Source organism: Macrotis lagotis, chromosome 5, assembly GCF_037893015.1.
Source record: "Macrotis lagotis isolate mMagLag1 chromosome 5, bilby.v1.9.chrom.fasta, whole genome shotgun sequence".
In the NCBI taxonomy this organism is placed as follows: Eukaryota; Metazoa; Chordata; class Mammalia; order Peramelemorphia; family Peramelidae; genus Macrotis; species Macrotis lagotis.
In genome coordinates, this window is record NC_133662.1 from 97,002,358 (window position 1) to 97,022,146 (window position 19,789).

At 39.0% G+C, this 19,789-nt stretch overlaps 1 protein-coding gene across 1 annotated transcript in view; it reads right to left on the minus strand.

Moving 5' to 3' along the window:
• The window catches only part of FAXC (failed axon connections homolog, metaxin like GST domain containing), a 97,023-nt gene that overhangs the window by 12,738 nt on the left and 64,496 nt on the right, over window positions 1-19,789 (minus strand). The gene's annotated exons all lie outside the window — the stretch shown is intronic.

Below are 19,789 nucleotides of genomic sequence, written 5' to 3' on the forward strand. Positions count from 1 at the left end.
GATAGTTTAGATAGACAGACAAGAATGGATGGACAGTTAGATACAGATAGATAGTTAGACAGGCATGAATGGATGGACAGTTAGATATCTAGATAGATAGATAAACAGACAGATAAATAGATAGGCAGGCAGACATGAATGAATGGGTAGTTAGACATAGAAAGATAGACAGAGACAGACAAGAATGGATGGACAATTAGACACAGATAGATAGACAGTTCAATAGACAGACAAACAGATAAATAGGCAGATAGACATAAATGGATAGACAGACAAATAGATAGACAGACATGATTGGATAGACAGACACAGACAGACAGATTAGACAGATATAGATAGACTGACAGATAAAAAAATAGACAAACATAAATAGATAGGCAGACAGACATGATTAGATAGACAGAGAGAGAGATAGATAGACAGACAGACAGACATGAATGGATGGACAGTTAGATAGACACAGAAAGATAGACAGTTCAATAGACAGACAAACTGACAGATAAATAGGCAGACAGACATGAATAGACAGACACAGACAGACAGATTAGATAGACAGATAAATAGATAGACAAACAGATAGAGAGGCAGACAGACATGATTGGATAGAGAGTGAGACTTAGATAGACAGATAGATAGATAGATAGATAGATAGATAGATAGATAGATAAGCAGCACAGCATACCAATAGAAGTCCAATCTTAAAATTATGAAGACCTGGGTTTTCACATCCTGTTACATATTAGCTGTGTGGCCATATGCAAGCCTCACAAAGAAACAACATGGTATCACAGACAAAAATACAGACCCCCCAAAACTATCCGTTACAGACAGTGGAGGGAGTGTTCATGCAATAGTACCCAATAATGAAATCATAGATCCAGACAAAACAAAACATGGATTGACATATAATTAAGCCTGTAGATCTTAACATTATATTGGCAGAGATGATGGGGGCAGCAAGGTATACTGGGAAAACTCTTGGATGTGGAGCCAGAAAATATGGATTCAAATCCTGCTTCTATTTTTACCTCCCATGTGACTCTGGGCAAATCAATCTCACTGGACCTCAGTATTTTCATCTGTAAAATGAGAACATTGAAGTCTGAAGCCCTGTGACTCTATACATGATCCCAAGACATAAGATGGTTCAAACCAGTAGATAAATGCCTATTTGTATGACTTCCTAATATATTTTACAATTTGGGGGAAGGGGTTTTAAAGAAAATATATCTTGCTTAGACATGTTCTCTGAAAGGATTTATGGAATGTCTTGGACAAAATGTTTTGAAGTATAAGGCATGAATAGTTCATGATCTCCACCACTAGAGGGAGAACTGACACTGATGAGATCATATAATCATGAAAAATATTAAAATAATTTCTCAGGGAATATAAAGAAAATTGTCCAAAAAAAGACCAGAAACATGCTAATTGGTAGGAAGATGTCTTTCAGATTTAAAAAAATCCACAAAGCCTGGATACTGACTTTATAGATATATATGACCAATAATGAATTCTCTGAAGCAACCACACCCAATAATACCTTGTTACTGAATTATTAGAATCAGTATCTTTCTTCCTAAATTTAGTCTTTTAAAAATATGAATCAAAGAGATACTGAAATATCTTTCCCCTTTTACCTTAGCTGTTCCACTCCTAGGCAGGGAGTCAATGACAGAAAAGTCTTATCTATACCAAAATATTCAAAGCAGTCATTTTTGTGATTGCAAAAAAAATGTAAATTAAGACCACTGATCAAGAAATGACATAATTATGGCAAATTATTATAAAATGAAATGCTACTATACTATAAGAAATGACAAATATAGACAATTCGGAGAAATATGTAAAGATTTTTTCAAAGTGACACAAAAAAGCGGGAAAAAAAAGAATTTACACTTCTACACACACGCAATGAGCATAGCAAAGTAAATGAAAGTAATTTCTGATATTTGGTGCCTGAATGATCTTGAGTTTCCTCATCTATAAAGTGATGGGGTTGGATTACAAGGTCTCTATGGTCCCTTCCTCCTCTACATGTACTACTTTCTATCCTATGAGCACCAAAAGGCAAGGGAATTCACACTTATAATCAACACTCTTGGTCCTAGACATCAGGTTTCATCCCATTTGTCTCCTCTAAATAGAGAGATAAGGTGAAGGACTGCAAGGGCAACATGTTGTATATCTTATGAGTTGTGGCTACTTCATCAGTCAGTTTTATGCAAAAAAAAAAAATAAAGAGTCCAGTGTGGGAGAATCATATTGGGAAAGTGAGGTAGATTGGGGTAGAACAGGCATTAAAGATACCAAAAAAGAAATGAAAAAAAAAAAGATAACCTGTAGTAGTATCTGCTTGTATATGATATGAAAAAAAAAATCCAGAGAAATGGACAGTATGCTTTGGTTCCACCAGATGGCAACATTGTTTATAACAAGATATACAGGGTGCTCCAAAAAGTCTAGAGTCAGGACAGTTTTAAGCTACTATAGGGCAGCCACAATTGCAATAGCAACTTTTGGGACCCCATACTTACATGTGCATAATACATACATGTATATATATATATATATATATATATATATATATATATACATATATGTGTATGTTATATATTCCTATGTATGCACCTATGTACATATATACATATAATTTTCTTAACAGCAGAATTTTAATTTTCTTGTATCTTTAAAAGAAAATAATATGCTTGTGATAAAACACTTGGAAGTTCTAGGAGAGATTTTAAAATATATTAACCCTACCTATAGGTTAAAAAACTCTGGATATCTAGAATTCAACAAATTAGAAACCTCAGTAAACAAATCATTTAATGCATTCAATTTTTACTAGAAAAAAAGGCAAATTATTTTAAATGAAAACAAAAAACTTTCAAGAATATGTCTGAAAGTGGGGGGGGGGAGCAGAGCCAAGATGGCGACAAGAGCCGATCGTGTCTTAGGCACACTCTCATAAATCTTCGAAACTAAGAACTTTAACTAAATTTTCAAGAGACAGAACCCACAGAGGGACCCAGTGAGGCAGTTCTCCTACTCAAGGTAACCTGGAAAAGAGCAGAAAGGTTCTGCTCCCCGGGGTTGGAGGGCAGCCCACCAGAGCAAAAGAACTTCAGCCTCCCAGAGGCAGCACCAGAGTGCTGGGAGCTGCAGCTCACAGCAGCGGGGGAATTTCCTGAGCTACACCCCGGGGAGCACCAGTCACAAATTGGGAAAACAGGGACCTCAGCCAGAGCAAGTCCAGCCCTCAGGGCACAAAGCTAGCAGCATGGCCACTTCATTCCAGATACAGGAAACAGAAGCAGGTGGGGCAGGTAAGCAGGAGGCCCCAGGGCATGAGTCCATTGAACCTAGGGAGGGGAGTGAAGAGAGAGACTGCCGAGCTCTGTCCTCTGCCCTGGAACAGGACTCTGGGGCTCTGACCACATTCAGATCCTGATCACAGTCTAGACCCCCCCATAGAACAGCAGGGGCCCCCCTCCACCTCAGCCCCATGGCAGAGGGGGGCACTTATGGTCATTCACAGACCAGGAGGGAAAACAGAGTCTCACACACTGAGACCCTTGTGGGAGTGTCCCAAAAGCACAGGAAGCACCCCCAAAACAGGCTTAGGCTGGGAAAATGAACAAGCAGAGAAAAAAAGAGGAACACCATTGAGAAATATTTCATATATGGGCCCAAGAAGGATCACAACACTCAGTCTGAAGATGAGGAAGCACAAGCTCCTGCATCTAAAGACTCCAAGAAAAACAGAAATTGGGCTCAGGCTATGACAGAGCTCAAAAAAGACTTTGAAAATCAAATGAGGGAGTTGGAAGAAAAACTGGGAAAAGAAAGGAGAGAGATGCAGGAAAAACATGAAAATAAAGTCAGCAGCTTAGTGAAGGAAATCCAAAAAAATGCTGAAGAAAATAGCATGCTAAAAACCAGCTTAGGGCAAATGGATAAAACAGTTCAAAAAGTTATTGAGGAGAAGAATGCTTTTAAAAAAGCAAAATTGGCCAGATGGAAAAGGAGATAAGAAAGCTCGCTGAGGAAAACAAATCCTTCAGACAAAGAATAGAACTCAGGGAGACTGATGAATTTATGAGAAATCAGGACTCATTACTTTAAAACCAAAAAAATGAAAAATTAGAAGAAAATGTGAAACATCTCATTGAAAAAACAACTGATATGGAAAACAGATTTAGGAAAGATAATTTAAAAATTATTGGAATACCTGAAAGTCATGATCAGGAAAAGAGCCTTGACATCATTTTCAAAGAATTACTACAGGAAAATTGCCCTGATATCCTAGAAGCAGAGGGCAAAATAAAAATGGAGAGAATCCACAGATGCCCCCGAGAAAAAGATCCCAAAAAAACCAACCCCTAGGAATATTATAGCCAAGCTCCAGAACTCCCAAGTCAAAGAGAAAATATTGCAAGCAGCTAGAAGGACACAATTCAAATACCGTGGAGCTACAGTCAGGATCACACAGGACTTAGTGGCAACTACATTAAAAGCTCATAGGGCTTGGAATATAATATACCAGAAGGCAAAAGAGCTTAGAATGCAACCAACAATGAACTACCCAGCAAAAATGAATGTCCTTTTCCAGAGAAAAAGATGGACTTTCAATGAACCAGAGGAATTTCAAATGTTCCTGTTGGAATGGCCAGAGCTGAACAGAAGGTTTGATCTTCAAATACAGGATTCAGGTGAAACACATTAATTGGAGAAGGGGAAAATATGAGGGACTTAATGATGATGAACTGCATGTATTCCTGCATAGAAAAATGACACTGATAATACTCATATGAACCTTCTCAGTTAATAGAGCAGATAGAGGGAGCTTTTATAGTTGAAGCACAGGAGAAAGCTGAATTTGAAGATAAAATATGGTATAAAAATGGAGTCAATAGAAAAAAGGGAAATGTAATGGGAAAAAGAGAAAGGAGAGGGGGAATAGGCCAAGATATTTCATATAATAAGATTTTTCTTTATTACAATGAGCTATTGCAATGATATGGAAGGGGGGAAGACAAGGGAGAATGAGGGAATCTTTGCTCTCATCAGAGGTGACTAGGAGAGGAAACAGCATATATACTCAATGAGGTATAGGCATCTGGAGTAAGAAGGGGGGAATGGGGGGGAAGGGGGGGGATGTGAGTGATGGAGAAGAGGATGGACCATGGGGGGAGAGTGGTCAGATATAACACATTTTCTTTTTTACTTCTTGCAAGAGGCTGGGATTGGATGGCCTGTCTGGGACCATAAGGCCAGGTGGATGCTGGGCCTAAGGGGTGGTAGGGGGGGCTCGGGCCTCTTGGCCCCCGGACCAGGGATCTATCTGCTGCCCCACTCAGCTACCCTACAGCAGAGTCAGAGTGAAAGGAGAGAGAAAATATAGTACACGGTAGTGGAGAAATACGAAAGGAGGGAGTTGAGATCAGCAATGGCAACAGTAGAAAAATATGGAAGTAACTTTTGCAATGGACTTACCATAAAAAATGTGATCCACCCGCGACAGCGTTGGTGTTGGAACAAAGACTGAAGCACATTTATTATAATTATAATTATTATAATTATTATTATTATTATTGGGGGGTGCAGGGCAAATGGAGCTGGGTGGCCTGCCTGGGGCCACATATCAGGGTGATTGTTGAGTGTCTAAGGCCGGATTTGGACCCAGGTGCTCCTGGCTCAAGGGCCAATGCTCTGTCCGCCATTACTATTTTATTTTATTTTGGGTCTTTTTTTCCCCTTTTTTTTTGGTTTTTGCAGGGCAGTGGGGTTGGGATGGCTTGCATATCACATGGTTGAGTGATTGTTGGGTGTATGGGGCCAGATACGGTCTCAGGTGCTCCTGGATCCAGGGCTGGTGCTCTGTCCATTGTACCACCTGGCCATACCTACAATTATTAGTATTATTTTTTTCATTTTAATTTTTTCCTCTCCCCTTTACTTATTCGCTCAAGCAAGTCTATTTTTTTGGGGGGGAGGGGGTATTTTGTTTACTCTTAAACAAGAATATTTTATTAATGTATAAAAAACATTTGTACAAAATGAGAATAAATAAATATTAAATATTTTAAAAAATAAAAAATAAAAGAATACGTCTGAAAGTCAATACACATATAACCCATCTGCCTCCATCTCTGTACTAATGACCCTGAAGCACTATAAAGTCCTGACTAATCCAAAGACAACACATATATATATATGTATATATATATATATATATATACACATATATATATGTATTCAGTATTCTCTACTTACAAAAGCAGGAAAATGAACTAATGCATTTTAACAATAATGCATTATTCATTTAAACATCAACAAAATTAACAATGTATTTATAGCTTTTTATATTTTGAAACAAATTTCTATGGGCAGTATCTTCAATAACAGTTTATATTTTAGTTTCTCCCTCCATAGACTCTCTGTCCTCTATTAATCTCTATATTCATTATCTGTTTACAACTTATTTTTTATAACTTTAGAAATAACCATTTTAAAACATTAAAATTTTTGTCTCAAAACACTGAAACAAAAAAGTCTTTTAGTTAACCCTCAAACAATTGAATTTTCATAGGATTTATAGCTAAACATAACTTTAGAGATAACCTAGTCCTACCCCCTCATTTTAAAGAAAAAGAAACTGAGACTCTAAAAGATTGGGTGACTTGGTCAATGTCACACAATACATGAGGCACAAGAATCAAACGTAGGCCTTTAGACTTCAAATGCATACTATACCAGTATTTATCAGTTATGGTAGCTTGGACAAGTGATTTAACCTTTCTCAACCCCAGTATCTATATCTGTAAGAAAGGGATAAGGATAGAACTTATCTACCGGAGTTGTTGTGAGGATCAAATGATATGACAGGTGGTCTGTACACCTTAAAGTAATATAGAAATGTGAGCTGTTATCTATTATCTATTATTATTGTTGTTGTTATTGTTATTATTATTATATACAATTATCTCCAAATATGCCAGTTAACCAAAAATTACAAAGATCTTATATATACGGAGCTCATTAATGGTTTTACTAATAGTAAAGTCATCATTATAACCAAAAGCAATTGCAATATGATAGTAACAAATATGAAAAAATGTTTCAATTTTTGTGTGCATTTTGCATTATATTACAGAGTATTTTTGTGATGGTGGGAGATCTATGCACATATAAGAATTCTATACTGGCAAATCCAACTATATAAAAAATTTCAAATTTAGGACATCTGTCCTTAAATGTATCTTCCCTAGAAGAAAACTTTCAGGTTCAACAAAATGTGTACCTAAGAATCAGTAAGTCAGTGAGTCAATGATCAAGTAGTTATTGATCATTGTGCCAGGCAATCTGTGCTGAAATATAGAAAAAGACAAGAATATGACTGATTCTCAAAAAAGTATGCATTCTAAAAGTGGAGACAATACACAACTATGAAAAGAAAAAATATACACTTATTCCTTCCACATCATGGGGAGGTTAAGCAGCTAGGATTACAGCACTCCCATAATCTGGAAAAATCCATGTAAAATTTTTTGGTCCTCCCAACTTTATACCAGAGAAGAGGTCTGAATTATTACAGTATAAAAATATAAAATATGTTGTTATTATATAAAATACTATACATTTATTTTTTGCATGTTTGAGTTTCTGAACTTTATATGTATTATCTGCCAGCCCTCATGTGCTGCCTGCAGCTTCTGCAAAACTCTCAAAAAATTCTTATGTCAGCTCACAATATATGGAAACTTCAATGGAGAAAGTCATGATGTGGAAGGGATAACTTTATAGTGTGTGCTAAAGATTATTTCAGATAGAAGGGAGTGGGGGGAAAGGAGAACCTAGAAAGTCCTTCTCCAGAAAGTAGAATTTTATCTGAGTCTTAAAGCAAAAGAAAGCCAGGAGCTAGAGGTGAGGAGGAACGGCATTTCAGGCCAATATTAATCCATAGGGTCAGGAGATGGGGTGCTGAAAATGAACAATAATAAGACTAGGTGTAGCCAGATGGTAGAGTGTGAAGAGCTTAATAAAGTGAGGGAAGACTAGAAAGTCAGAAAGAGACCAGGTTGTGAAGGTATTTAAAAGTCAAACAAGATTTTATGTTTGATCTTGGAGGTAATAAGAAGTCAGTAGAATTTTTCAAGTGCAGGATGATATAGTAAAACCTTTAGTTTCAGAAAATCATTTGAGCAGCTAATTGTAGGATGAACCAGAATGGGAAGAGGCTTGAAGCAGGGAGACCAATCACAGATTATTATAACAATCCAGGTGTAAGGTGGTGGGGTATGAGTGAGGAGTCAAGAATGACAGCTAAGCTGAAAGACTAGATAACTAGAAGGACGATGCTCTCAACAAACATATCCAAATTTGGGACAGAGGTGAAGATCATTCATTCTGCTTTGGAAGTGTTGTGACTTAGATGCATTGGGACATCTACTTCAGAATGTCCAAAAGACAGGAGGTGATATAGAATAGAGGTCAAGAGAGAAATTAAAGCTGGATGAAGAGATTAAGAATCAGTGCACAAAAAAATAATAGTTAAGCCAATTAAAGCTGAAGGGATTGTCAGGCAATACTTCACACAAGGAAAAGAAAAGGGCCAGGATAGAGCTTTGGGAAATGCTCACAGTTAGAAGGCATGACCTGAATGAAGATTCAGCAGAGGAGAATGAGAAGAAACTGTCAGACTGGTAAGAGCAGAGCCAGAAAATGTTAGTGTCACAAAAACCAAAAGAGGAGAAAGTATCCAGAAAGACAGTGACTGACTGCCATAATAAGCCATCAAGGAGTCAGCAAATGTCATTAGAATTGATAGTTAATGTGGTATATGTATGTCATGGAACAGTATTGTTCTATTAGACACCAGGAGGGATGGGATTTCAGGAAAACCTGGAGGGATTTGCATGAACTGATGCTGAGTGAGATGAGCAGAACCAGAAAAACACTGTACACCCTAACAGCAACATGGGAGTGATGTTCAACCTTGAAGGACTTGCTCATTCCATCAGCGCAACAACTGGGAACAATTTTAGGCTGTCTGCAAAGGAGAGTGCCATCTGTATCCAGATAAGGAGCTGTGGAGTTTGAACAAAGTGCAAGGACTATTCCCTTTAATTCGGAAAAAAAAAAACAGATGTCTTACTGTTTGATCTGGTTACCTCTGAGAATTCTGTTCTCTTTAAGGATATGATTTCTCTCTCATCACATCCAATTTGGATCAAGGTACAACATGGAAACAAAGTAAAGACTGACAGAGTGCTTTCTGGGGCGGGGAGCAAGATTGGGGGAAAAATGTAAAACTCAAATAATATCTTTAATAAAAATTAAAAAAAAAGAATTGATAGTTAAGAGATCTTTGAAATTTCAGTGAAAATATAGAAGAAGCCAAAATGCATAGACTTCTAAAAGAGATCCATTGAGGGGCAGCTAGGTGGCACAGTAGATAGAGCACCAGCCCAGAGTCAGGAGGACCTGAGTTCAAATGTGACCTCAGCTTGTGACCTTGAGCAAGTCACCTAAACCAATACCTTGCAAAAAAAAAAAAACCCAAAATCAAAAAATAATCTATAATTATTCAAATGAATTCAACCCAACCATCCACATAGGAAAAACAAAATGGATAAAGAATTCTTATTACCAAGATTAAAATATGCAAACAAATGAACAACCTATAGACATCATCCATCAGGATAAATATATCTTGAAGAGAAATTGAAACAATGAGTTAGGCCCAGAATTTCACAAGAGGAAAATAGGCTGGATTGTTTGGAAATCTGGAAGATCACTTTAAGGACCCCAAAAGTTTCCCAGAAAAAATGGGCCAATTTTTTAAATAAAAGTATTCTTTGGGGGTGGCTAGGTGGCATAGTGAATAAAGCACCAGCCTTGGAGTCAGGAGTACCTGGGTTCAAATCAAGTCTCAGACACTTAATAATTACCTATCTGTGTGGCCCTGGGCAAGCCACTTAACCCCATTTGCCTTGCAAAAACCTAAAAAAAAAAAGTATTCTTTGGGTGATACTATATAGCTGTGAGACATAGAATTACTCTTCTCTAAATGATTTGAGGATCACTTAACAGGCAAATGGAGAGGTTCATGTAGGATCTGAGAAGACAACACATTACAAATAAGAAATTAGGAGGGGCGGAGCCAAGATGGTGACAAGAAGGGAGTCTTAGGCACTCTCTGATAAAACTTGAAACTAAGGACTCTAACTAAACTTTTGAGAGACAGAACCCACAAAGGGACCCAGTGAAGCAGTTCTCCCACTCAAGGTAACCTGGAAAAGAACAGAAAGGCTCTGCTCCCTGGAGTCAGAGGGGCAGCCCACCAGAGGGGTGGCACGCCAGAGCCAAAGAACTTCAGCCTCCCATAGGCAGCCCCAGGGCACTGGGAGTCGTGGCTCACGGCAGCGGAGGAGTCTCCTGAGCTGCACCCCGGGGAGCACTGGGCACAAAGTGGGGGAACAGTGGGGGGACCTCTGCCAGAACAAGCACGTGGAGCCCAGCCCTCAGGACACACAGAGAGCAGCTTGGTCTTTCAGCAGCCCAGAGCCAGAAACAGAAGCAGGCAGAGCCAGTAAGCAGGAGCCCCCAGGCCATGAGCCCATTGATCCTAGGGAGGATCCCAAAAGTGTCCCAAAAGTTCAGGAAGCAACCCAAAACCAGGCCCAGGCTGGGAAAATGAGCAAGCAGAGAAATAAGAGGAAGATTATTGAGAAATATTTTGCATATGAGCCCAAGAAGGATCAAAACACTCAGTCTGAAGATGAGGAAGCACAAGCTCCTGCATCCAAAGACTCCAAGAAAAACAGAAATTGGGCTCAGGCTATGACAGAGCTCAAAAAAAGACTTTGAAAATCAAATGAGGGAGTTGGAAGAAAAACTGGGAAAAGAAAGGAGAGAGATGCAGGAAAAACATGAAAATAAAGTCAGCAGCCTAGTCAAGGAAATCCAAAAAAAATGCTGAAGAAAATAGCATGCTAAAAACCAGCTTAGGTCAAATGGATAAAACAGTTCAAAAAGTTATTGAGGAGAAGAATGCTTTAAAAAGCAAAATTGGCCAGATGGAAAAAGAGATAAGAAAACTCTCTGAGGAGAACAAATCCTTCAGACAAAGAATACAATTCAGGGAGATTGATGAATTTAACAGAAAAAAACCAAAAAAATGAAAAATTAGAAGAAAATGTGAAATATCTCATTGAAAAAACAACTGATATGGAAAACAGACCTAGGAAAGATAATTTAAAAATTATTGGAATACCTGAAAGTCATGATCAGGAAAAGAGCCTTGACATCATTTTCAAAGAATTACTACAGGAAAATTGCCCTGATATTCTAGAAGCAGAAGGCAAAATAGAAATGGAGAGAATCCACCGATCCCCCCGAGAAAGAGATCCCAAAAAACCAACCCCTAGGAATATTATAGCCAAGTTCCAGAACTCCCAAGTCAAAGAGAAAATATTACAAGCAGCCAGAAGGACACAGTTCAAATATCATGGAGCTGCAGTCAGGATCACACAGAACTTAGCAGCAACTACACTGGAAGCTCGTAGGGCTTGGAATATAATATACTGGAAGGCAAAAAAGCTTAGAATGCAGCCAAGAATGAACTACCCAGCAAGGCTGAATGTCCTCTTCCAGGGAAAAAGATGGATTTTCAACGAACCAGGGGAATTTCAAATGTTCCTGTTGGAATGGCCAGAGCTGAACAGAAGGTTTGATCTTCAGATACAGGACTCAGGTGAAGCATGGAGATTGGAGGAGAGGGGGGAAATATGAGGGACATAATCAGGATGAACTGCATGTATTCCTGCATAGAAAAATGACACTGATAATACTCATATGAACCTTCTCAGTTAATAGAGCAGGTAGAGAGAGCTTTTATAGTTGAAGCACAGGAGAAAGCCGAATTCAAAGATAAAATATGGTGTAAAAATGGAGTCAATAGAAAAAAGGGAAATGTAATGGGAGAAAGAAAAAGGAGAGGGGGAATAGGCCAAGATATTTCATATAATAAGTTTTTTCTTTATTACAATGAGCTATTGAAATGATATGGAAGGGGGGAGGCAAGGGGGAATGAGGGAACCTTTGTCTCATCAGAGGTGACTAGGAGAGCAAAACAGCACATAAATTCAATGGGGTATAGACATCTGGAGTAAGAAGGAGGGGTGAACAGGGGGAAGGGGTGAGGATGTGAATAGAGGAGGAGAGGATGGACCATGGGGGAGAGTGGTCAGATATAATACATTTTCTTTTTTTACTTCTTGCAAGCGGCTGGGATTGGAAGGCCTGCCCTGCACCATGGGGCCAGGTGGATTCTAGGCCTAAGGGGTGGTGTGGGGGCCCAGGGCTTCTTGGCCCCAGGACCAAGAATCTGTCTGCTGCACCACTCAGAGACCCTACAGCAGAGTCAGAGTGAAAGGAGAGAGAAAATATAGTACATGGTAGTGGAGAAATAAGAAAGGAGGGAGTTGCAATCAGCAATGGCAACGTTGGAAAAATATGGAAGCAATTTTTGTGATGGACTTACCATAAAGAATGCGATCCACCCATGACAGAGTTGTTGGTGTTGGAACAAAGACTCAAGCACATTTTTTATTATTATTATTTGGGGGAGGGTGCAGGGCAAATGGGGCTGGGTGGCCTGCTTGGGGCCGCATAGCAGGGTGATCTTTGGGTATCAGAGGCCGGATTTGGACCCGGGTGCTCCTGGCTCAAGGGCCAATGCTCTGTCTGCCACCTAGCCACCCCTACTATGATTACTATTTTATTTTATTTTGGGTCTTTTTTTTTCTTCTTTTTGGTTTTTGCAGGGCAGTGGGGATCAGGTGGCTTGCATGTCACACTGCTGGGTGATTGTTGGGTCTATGGGGCTGGATGTGGGCTCGGTGCTCGTGGCTCCAGGGCTGGTGCTTTGTCCATTGTGCCACCTGGCCATACCTACAATTATTACTATTATTTTTTTAATTTTAATTTTTTTCCTCTCCCCTTTACTTTATCGCCCAAGCAAGTCTATCTATATTCATGGGGGGAGGGGTATTTTGTTTACTCTTAAACAAGAATATTTTATTAATGTAAAAAAAAATTTGTACAAAATGAGAATTAAAAAATAAAACAAAATAAAACAAAAAAAAAACAAATATGAAATTAAAAAAGGAAAAACAGCACAGGATGTCATCAATGAGATTGTTCATGATTTTTAAAAAAGGGACTGCTCATCAAACAAGAATAAAGGAAAGAAAATGAAAGAAAGTCCACATTCTTCACTGGTACTCAAGAACTGTGAAGAAAACCAATGGAAGGACCTCAACATTCTGGACAGACTTACTAAAGCTAATTTATGTGATTTGTTGTTGTTCAGTCATTCTGATATGTCCAATTCAAAGTGACTCCATGGAGTTTCTGTCCATTAGGTTTTCTTGGCAAAGATATAATGAATTTGCCATTTCCTTCTCCAGTATGCCTTCATTTATTTTTTTTTCATCTTAAATTTATTTTTTATTCTCATTTGTACAAATGTTTTTTTACATTAATAAAATATTCTTGTTTACAAGTAAACAAAATACCCCTCCTCCCCCATGAATATAGATAGACTTGTTTGGGCGAAAAAAGTAAAGGGGAGAGGAAAAAAATTAAAATAAAAAATAATAATAGTAATAATTGTAGGTATGGCCAGGTGGCACAATGGACGAAGCAACAGCCCTGGAGTCACGAGCACCCAAGTCCACATCCAGCCTCGTAAACCCAACAATCACCCATCTGTGTGACATGCAAGCCACCCGATCCCCACTGCCCTGCAAAAAAAAGAAAGAAAGAAAAAAAAGACCCAAAATAAAATAAAATAGTAATAATAGTAGGGGTGGCTGGGTGGCAGACAGAGCATTGGCCCTTGAGCCAGGAGCACCTGGGTCCAAATCCAGCCCCAGACACCCAAAAATCACTCCGCTATGTGGCCCCAGGCAGGCCATCCAGCCCCACTTGCCCTGCACCCTTCCCCAAATGATCATAACAAAAAATGTGCTTGAGTCTTTGTTCCAACACCAACAACTCTGTCATGGGTAGATCACATTCTTTATGATAAGTCCATCACAAAAGTTATTTCTATATTTTTCCACCTTTGCCATTGCTGATCGCAACTCCCTCCTTTCTTATTTCTCCACTACCATGTACTCTATTTTCTCTCTCCTTTCACTATGACTCTGCTGTAGGATCGCTGAGTGGCACAGCAGACAGATCCCTGGTCCTGGGGCCAAGAAGCCCTGAGCCCCCATACCACCCCTTAGGCCCAGAATCCACCTGGCCCTATGGTCCTGGACAGGCCTTCCAATCCCAGCCCCTTGCAAGAAGTAAGAAAGAAAATGTGTTATATCTGGCCACTCTCCCCCCATGGTCCATCCTCTCCTCCTTTATTCACATTCCCACCCCTTCCCCCTGCTCCCCCCTCCTTCTTACTCCAGTTGTCTTTACCCCATTGAGTATATTTGCTGTTTCCTCTCCTAGCCATCTCTGATGAGAGCAAAGGTTCCCTCATTCCCCCCTTGCCTCCCCCCTTCCATATCATTGCAATAGCTCATTGTAATAAAAAAAATCTTATGTGAAATATCTTGGACTATTCCCCCTCTCCTTTTTTCTTTCTTCCCTTCCATTTCCCTTTTTTTCTATTGACTCCATTTTTATACCATATTTTATCTTCGAATTCAGCTTTCTCCTGTGCTTCAACTATAAAAGCTCTCTCTACCTGCTCTATTAACTGAGAAGGTTCATATGAGTATTATCAGTGTCATTTTTCTATGCAGGAATACATGCAGTTCATCCTGATTATGTCCCTCATATTTCCCCCCTCTCCTCCAATCTCCATGCTTCACCTGAGTCCTGTATCTGAAGATCAAACCTTCTGTTCAGCTCTGGCCATTCCAACAGGAACATTTGAAATTCCCCTGGTTCACTGAAAGTCCATCCCTTTCCCTGGAAGAGGACATTCAGCCCTGCTGGGCAGTTCATTCTTGGCTGCCTTCTAAGCTCTCCTGCCCTCCAGTATATTATACTACAAGCCCTATGAGCTTCCAATGTAGTTGCTGCTAAGTCCTGTGTGATCCTGACTGCAGCTCCACAATACTTGAACCGTGTCCCTCTGGCTGCCTGCAATATTCTCTCCTTGACTTGGGAGTTCTGGAACCTGGCTACAACATTCCTAGGGGTTGGCTTTCTGGGATCTCTTTCTCTGGGGGATCGGTGGATTCTCTCTATTTCTATTTTGCCCTCTGCTTCTAGAATATCAGGGCAATTTTCCTGTAGTAATTCTTGAAAATGATGTCAAGGCTCTTTTCCTGATCATGACTTTCAGGTATTCCAATAATTTTTAAATTATCTTTCCTAAGTCTGTTTTCCATATCAGTTGTTTTTTCAATGAGATATTTCACATTTTCTTCTAATTTTTCATTTTTTTGGTTTTGAAGTATTGATTCCTGATTTCTGTTAAATTCATCAATCTCCCTGAATTCTATTCTTTGTCTGAAGGATTTGTTCTCCTCAGAGAGTTTTCTTATCTCTTTTTCCATCTGGCCAATTTTGCTTTTTAAAGCATTCTTCTCCTCAATTACTTTTTCAACTGTTCTATCCATTTGACCTAAGCTGGTTTTTAGCATGCTATTTTCTTCAGCATTTTTTTGGATTTCCTTGACTAGGCTGCTGACTTTATTTTCATGTTTTTCCTGCATCTCTCTCCTTTCTTTTCCCAGTTTTTCTTCCAACTCCCTCATTTGATTTTCAAAGTCTTTTTTGAGCTCTGTCATAGCCTGAGCCCAATTTCTGTTTTTCTTGGAGTCTTTAGATGCAGGAGCTTGTGCTTCCTCATCTTCAGACTGAGTATTTTGGTCCTTCTTGGGCTCATTTGCAAAATATTTCTCAATAGTCTTCTTTTTGTTTCTCTGCTTGCTCATTTTCCCAGCCTGGGCCTGGTTTGGGGTGTTTCTTGAGCTTTTGGGACACTCCCACAAGGGTCTCAGTGTGTGCAGCTCTGTCCTCCCTCCTGGTCTGTGAATGACCATAAGTGCCCCCCCTCTGCCAAGGGGCTGAGGTGGGGGGGGGGGGCTGCTGTTCTATGGGGGGGCCTAGACTGTGGTCAGGATCTGAATGTAGTCAGAGCCCCAGAGTCCTGTTTCAGGGGCAGAGGACAGAGCTCTGCAGTCTCTCTCTCTCTCTCTTCACTTCTCTACCTCAGCTCAATGGGCTCATGCCCTGGAATCTCCTGCTAACTGGCTCCACCTGCTTCTGTTTCTGGATTTGGGCTGCAGAAAGACCAAGCTGCTTGCTGTGTGCCCTGAGGCTGGGCTCCAAGTGCTCGCTCTGGCAGAGGTCCCTGCTGTTCCCCCACTTTGTGCCCGGTGCTCCCCGGGGTGCAGCTCCGGAGACTCCCCTGCTGCTGTGAGCCACGGCTCCCAGCGCTCTGGGGCTGCCTCCGAGAGGCTGGGGTTCTTTGGCTCTGGTGGGCCACCCCTCTAGCGGGCCACCCCTCTGGCGGGCCACCTCTCCAATCCCGGGGAGCAGAGCCTTTCTGCTCTTTTCCCGGTTACCTTGAGTAGGAGAACTGCCTCACTGGGTCCCTTTGTGGGTTCTGTCTCTCGAAAGTTTAGTTAGAGTCCTTAGCTGATAAATTTTATCAGAGAGCTCCTAAGACTCGATCCCTTCTTGTCCTGCCTTCATTTTTAAAGATAAGGAATTGAGGCTAATAGGAGCTAAGTGAATTATCCAGGGTTGCATAGCTAATAAATATATGAGGCCAAATTTAAACTCAGATCTTCCTGGCTCCACATTTGATGTTCTGTCCTCTGCACCACTACCCCACATAAAATTTATAGGACACATGTACACAATAAGCAAATACAAATTGCATTGTCATTGGTATATATTACACGAATGTGATTATAGAACCAATTAAATGTATTACATGTTATTGGAATAACATTTTTTAAAGACAGGAATTTTTATTTATTTTAATTGTCTCTGAAATTAAAATGTTTAAAACTTTATTATTTGAAATTTTAAATATCATTTTCTGAGATGCCACATCTGTTCATAGAATTCTTTTTCAAAAAAAGTCACGCAATTTCTAAAATCTCTCAGTATGTATACTGAAATAACAGGACTTAGATCATTGAGTGACAGAACAAAATCAGAATCTGTGGACTCTCTTCCCAGAGCTAATATGCATTAGTTATATGACCTTAAGCTAAATGTTTAATGTCGCAGGAATTCAATTACTTCAAGAGCAAAATATATCAGAAAACCTTTTATAAAGAGTGATACCATCCTGATGGGGTACAGTAGCATCCTAAAGGCTATAAAAACCACTTAGATTTTTTCAGCTTCTCCAACTTTTCCTGCTGAGGTCCAAGGAAGACAACACTGAGGTCCTCTGTACCCCACCAGGGGTTGGAAGGGTGATTATAGAGGAAAGCAGGAACTGTATCACAATTGTGGCTGCTATTGATGTGCCAATCTCCTTACTTCCATCTACAGAAAATCACTGAATCAGAAGGATGCCTAGGAAGCCATCTTGACCACTTCTTACATTCATCAAGTCCTGACAGATATCTCTTCTGATATGCAAGCATCTATGCCTTTCATAGATGTCCTGAAAAGAATCTATAATCTCCCTACTTGAGTGATTTTAATGTTTAGAATCCCTCTATTTTCAAGAAATTCTTTCCTCTACCTAAACTGAAGAATTTGTACTACCTAGTAAAAAGTCCATTCCTTTTTTTTTTAACTGGACCAGTGATAACATTATTTTAGGGAACACTCCTTAAATGAGCAGAAAATAATTTCTTCTCCCAATACCACTGTCACTATTTTCTCTGCAACTTAGTCTTAAGGAATTACCCAGGTCACACTAATTAGGGTTTAAATCCAGGTCTTTCCTTTCTGAAGCCAGACCCCTATCGACTATACCATTCTATATCTCTCATTTTTTCTCATTACTGTTTATAAAGTGCTGTTTAAGATCAAACAATGGACTGAATCCAAATGATCCTTATTTTAACTATTTTTAATAAATTTAATTTCTACCTGATTTTTCTTCATCGATCTTGATCATAACTTCCTTAAAGTGATATATATATGTTAATTAATTTATTCATAATAAATTATTTCATTTTCAATAAAATATAATTATAAAAATAAAATCTTTGCTCTGTGACCTCAGAAAGCCATTTCTCTCTTGATAGAATTTTTAAGGATTTCTCAAGTATTAAAATTCAATAGTTCTACAAAATTGTCCTGAATTATGTATCTCCTAATAACTTTTGCTGCTTCTCAGGTCCAAATACAATTTTCTGACTAATGAAATCAAATCAGTAATGATTAGAATAAAACTTGGACTAGTTAGCAATCTATTCAGACAAGAAGCACTTTTTAGGGAAGGGGAAAGGAAGAGCATAATCACTTATATAGCAAACACTATGTACCAGTCACTGCGTTACGAGGCTTTTTTGTTTTTTGATTTGTTGCAAATGTTAGGTCCTTCATTCCTCAACCAACCCTTCAAGGTAGATGCTACTATTTAGTCCTATTTTACAGTTGAGGAAATTGAAGCAATGGGGGAGCATCTCCTCCCTAACAAGAGGGACAAAGAAGATACATCAATATTTTCAAAATTCCATCATTAAAATATAAATACCCCTGGGAGTGTGTTGGTCTTGTACCATCATTAGTTAGCATCTTAGTTATCAATGAACATTTCAGGGATTAGATGGACAGAAGCTAAAGGCAAAAACAGAATCAGCTATAAATGACTAGAATGAGGACCCTAAGAAGAGTAAAAGGGTTCACTGACAGGCACTAACAAGGGCAAATTTATTTTTATTACTTCATCATTTGGCCCATGGATATCTCTGTCCATGCTTCTCCTCTTCCACTTCCATGACAAAGGTGGTAAGAGCTTATCACTGAGCTAGCTACATGTTCTACTCACTATCAGTGACTAATCAACTTAAGTGTTTGGCTTTGGGGGGGGGGGATGTTCAGCAATGTATAACAGATAGTGCTTGACAGAGTCAGGAAAACCCAAGTTCAGCAGATACCTCTTACAAGCTGAAGGACTACAGACAAGAAATTTAATTTCCCTGAGTCTGAACTTCTTCATTTGTAAAATAAGGATATTGTAATTTGTAATATTTATTATTCTAAATATGTAAAATATAGTAAAAAGGGAAGCCTAATGGAAATAAACAGTGTAAATTCAAATAAGATGACCCCAAAGGAATTCATTATTCACACTAAGCAAGCCCTAGATGTATAGTATCTATTTCAAACAGCTGTTGTAAGACTCCTATAAAATAATATACTTATTTGGAAATCTTAAAAGAGATATATAAATTTATTATTATTATTATTATTATTATTATTATTATTATTATTATTATTATTATTATCAGTATTGCCACCATTCAAATAGTTATATGTATTCTCATGGCCTTTATCCTCTTTGGAATATTTTTAGGATCTAAAATTAAAAAATAATTGCTTCATGTCAACTATGTTCTTATTTACAATTTATTCCCCATTTTGTGTTCTTTAAAATGTACTTCCTAGGGGCAGCTAGTTGGCACAGTGGATAGAGCACTGGCCCTGGAGTCAGGAGTACCGGAGTTCAAATCCAGTCTCAGACACTTAATAATTGCCTAGCTGTGTGACCTTGGGCAAGTCACTTAACCCCATTGCTTTAAATAAAAAAATGTGAAATAAAATAATGCACTTCCTAGATTGTATA